Source organism: Notamacropus eugenii, chromosome 3 (assembly GCF_028372415.1).
Source record: "Notamacropus eugenii isolate mMacEug1 chromosome 3, mMacEug1.pri_v2, whole genome shotgun sequence".
In the NCBI taxonomy this organism is placed as follows: Eukaryota; Metazoa; Chordata; class Mammalia; order Diprotodontia; family Macropodidae; genus Notamacropus; species Notamacropus eugenii.
The window spans coordinates 321,394,686-321,399,126 of NC_092874.1; the positions used below are offsets into that span (position 1 = coordinate 321,394,686).

Here is a 4,441-nt window from a genome sequence, read left to right on the forward strand (position 1 = left end):
ACAGTGAGTGTCCAGAATCCCGGAAAAAAACCAGTACATGATACAATTATAAGGTAGAAGATACAACAAGGTAGGCAAGCACAGGTTGTAGTTTCAACACAAATTTCTAAGATTTTTCCTATATAGGGTTTATTTCACGAGAAAATAAATGGATTATACTTTCAAAATGAATTTCACTATTTGCAACCAACTTCTTCAACAACTGTTGTTTCCTGTTCTTGGTACAGGTGTTCAATCACTGGGTCTGGTTAACTAACAGTACAGCCAGCCACTTGGCCATTGTCTATGTTGGCACTGGTGCTCTCATTCCTTAATCTCCATGGACAACTCTATCAGTTTCCACTGGAGCATGTTGGGTTTGGGGATCTAAAAGGAGAAGAAGATTGTGCAGCACTTTGCCACATCTCATGTGTGGATCATGTGCAAAAATTGGAGACCAAGAAAATCAGGAAGCATATGGATAAGAAAGGCCCTCATACTGGAGAATGGGGGCACTATTTCAAGATGATTGAGGAGCTGCAGGCCACAGTGGACAATGTTAGAATCATCCTACAGATTAATAATGCTAATCTTACTGCTGATGACTTTAGAGTCAAGCATGAAGCAGAGACACATGAGACATTGCATAGAACATGACATTCATATCATCCAGAAGGTCATATGTGACACCAGCATCACCAAACTACACCCAGAGACAGAATTTGAAACCTTGAAGTAAGAACTGCTTTGCATGAAGAAGAGCCATGAAGATGAGGTGAATTCTCTACAAACTCAGATTACAGGCTCTGGGCTTACTGTGGAGAATAACTCTCCCAAATTCCAGGACTTCAGCAAGGTTATGACTAATATATGAGTGCAGTATTATGCTTTGGCTCAGAAGTACTGGTCCCAGCAGATTGAGGAGAGCACTGTGTCAATCAACAGAAGATCTGAGGGAATAGATGCTGTTTGAAACACTATAAACGAGCTGAAATGAATATGCAGCTTAGAGGGGAGCCTGAGGGATGTGGAGACTCACTATGCTATACACATGAGCAGATCAATACAATCCTGCTATACTCCAAGGCAGAGCTGCGGTAGACCAGGCATAGGAGTACAAGCCCCTACTCAACATCAAGGTCAGATTGGAAGGAGAGATCAAAACCTATTGAAACCTGCTGAAGGATGTGGAGGCTTTCAGTCTTGTGGATGCACTGGATGGCAGTAGCAATTACTTGCAGAGCATCCATAAGACCAACACCCTGAAGACTGTTGACAATAAAGTGGTAGCAGAGACTACTGATATTAAAATTCTGTCATATTTGGGCCAGAAATTGAGGACTTGGGCTGAATCATGAAATTAATAAAGGTTCTTTGGTCACCAAAAGAAGTAAGCTTCTGATTCATTACATTTGAGCTCCTTTTTCTATGTTACTTACAGATCTTAACCTAGAAATAAGAATGCTGGTTGGTTGGTGGCTGCTGTCCTTCATTCTCAAAGAAGACCTAAATGGCATCATTATGTTAAAATCAAGTACTCTACCTCAGGTGAAGCATAAATAGTTCATGTGAACATTTGAGGTAGATTCTCTAAATTTGTGCATCTCATATTACTTTGGAACTACTTGCATTCTACTTTGCTCAGAGAGTAAAGCAACATCTTCGATGATGGAATGCCATGCTGGGCACTTGTCTGCAGTGTCTTCCATGTCATGCAATCAATTCCAAAGTTTTTCAGAGAAACTTTGATAAGGTCCTTGTACTGCTTCTTCTGACCACCATATGAGTGATTACCTTGTGTGAATTCTCCATAAAACAGTCTTTTAGGCAAGTGTACATTTGGCATTTGAACAACGTGGCCAGCCTATCAGAGTTGTGCTCTCTGCGATAGAATCTATTTGTTTATTATGTTTGGCAGTTTATCTTTAGAAAACACTTCAGTGTCTGGTATCTTATCCTGCCAGATGATCCTCAGAATCTTTCCATGACAATTCAAACGGAAGCAATGTACTTTCCTGGCATGGTGCTGGTATACTGTCTAGGATTCACAGACATAAAACAATGAAGTCAGCACAATAGCTCTGTGGACCTTCAGTTTGGGGGTCAATCTATACCCCTTCTCTCACAAACTTTCCTTCAGATCATCCCCAACACTAACCTAACCCTGGCAATGTATGTTTCAACCTCACTATGAGTGTACATCCCTGGAAAGTATGTACCATGGTACATGAACTTATCCACAGTACTCAAAATTTCTCCATTTTCTATAACCATACTCAATGCAACCTCTGAAACTGAGATGCAACAAAGTATAGATTGATTCTCAGCTCCTTGTGCTAATTTTGGCCTAACAATTAACAGTAAGAAAAGACAGTTGCTACACCAGCACCACACCATACATATGTGGAACCATCAGCTAGTTGGTAAATATATCAAGGAGATAAATAACATCAAAATATTAATAGTAGCATTTCTTATGTTAGCAAATGCCATCCATTGGGAAATGACTAAACATATTTGATACATGAATGCAAAGGATATTTCCATGCTGTTCAACTTTATGAATTTAATGAATACAATGGGGTATAATAAAACTTACATGAATGCAAGGACATGAAAGTAAGCAGAACCCCCAAAGTAATATATAGAACTACAGTAATGTAAATACAATAACAATGTTACAATGGCCAAAGTTGGCCCCCAAAAACTGATATAAAGAAGGCACCCTCTCCCACTTCTTTATAGGTGAAGGGCTATGCTCTTAAAATATTGCATATAATTTCAGACTTTTATAATTCGTTGGTTAATTTTGTTGAACTGGTTGATAGTTTTTTATTTTCCTCAGCTGTTAAGTATTTGAATCCTAACCAGGATCAACAACTTTAAGTCTATCAGTGTTTCCACTATATCACACTACCAAAGACAGTGAATACTCATTTTGCTTAAGAATGTGTCAAATAGAAAATACCATGATTCTTTAGTCTAATGACCACTAGAAATACTGAGTGTTTAAAGCATCATTAAATAAAATATTCAATATAAAACTGAGAAAGCATTAACCTGATGAAATTATATTAAAGGACCTCAGCCCAAATAGAGCATGTTATCTGGTTTCCTAATCATGTGCTATGCTTGTTGCTATTGTTAATATCCCTATACTTCCAGAGTGTGGTTGGTTACATTTTCAGTGGGGCTTGTGAAGGGAGCCTGTAGCTTTTCAAAGCATTTACTTTCCAGGGCAGAGGTGTTTGTGCAGTTGCTAATACTCCCTTTTCTAGGAACTCTCATTAATAGCCCTGGAATTTCCCTAGATCTTGCTGACCTGAGAACAAATGACTGTCTAATTCAAAAGTCTAATCCTTGCAAAATAGTATATTGTGCCATTCCTACCAGAGTCTCCAGAGTGCAGGACAAAAAGACCCAGAGCCTCTGTGGATGTTGGGTATTCGTTTCTTATAAATCCAAAAGTGGGAATATCTGTTCTAGGAAGATATCATCCTCACCAATGTCAGCAGCTTATTTTCTGAATACAGCAACAGCAAAATAAGGATTTTCAAAGTGAAAGACTGCTTTCATTCTTTATAAGAAAATGTGAGAACTAAACACATGCATGCAGTGATCAAATGCATAGAGATGATAGTTCACATTATCTGTTCTCATTGGTTCAATTATCTTAGTGTCTTTCCTGATCTCTGGGTCTGTTTCACCACTAAATGCTAGACATTTTAAGACAATGTTCTATCGGCATGACAAATTCACTATGTTCAAAACAGAATTCGTTGTCTTTTCCCCTTAAAAAAAACTTCATACAAACTTCCCTGTTACTTTCAAGAGAACCACCCCTCATTCAATCACTCAGATTCACGATATCAATGCCATCCAAGCTCCTCTCATTTACTTACCTTACATATCCATTCAGTTGTCAAATCTTGTAATTTCTTCCTTTACAACCTTTCATAATTATCTTCTTCTCTCCATTCTCATGGCCACCACCATAGTTCATGGCCCCCTCACCCTTTATTTAGAGATTTGCCACAGGCTTCTGATTGCATTTCTTGCCCCAAAGCCTCTCCCATTTACCACACTACTACCCAAGTGGTTCTCTTAAGGCACACATTCAAACATGTCGTTACCATTCTCAATAAGCTCCAATGGCTCCCTAATACTCATCAAATATAAATCCTCTGTCGTTTATAGCCCTTCAGTCCTGGCTCCTTCTTATCATTTAGTCTAATATACTCTGGAATATCCACATTAACTTACCAGCTGTTGTTTACACATGGCATTCCATTTCCTATTTGTGCTTTTGACACCTTTGGACTAGGTCTTCCCCTTAATGTCCTTCATGTAGTCCTTCGTGGTTCCCTTCTTTGACCCCTAGCTGTTAGTGCCACCATTTCTATGGCAATCATCTATTTGTTTTGCATTTATCATGTATGTGATGATTTATATATGTAGTCTT

At 38.6% G+C, this 4,441-nt stretch overlaps 1 pseudogene; it reads left to right on the forward strand.

Moving 5' to 3' along the window:
• Positions 1–285: 285 nt before the first annotated feature.
• On the forward strand, positions 286–1,337 carry LOC140532131 (keratin, type I cytoskeletal 18 pseudogene; annotated as a pseudogene).
• Positions 1,338–4,441: the final 3,104 nt, after the last annotated feature.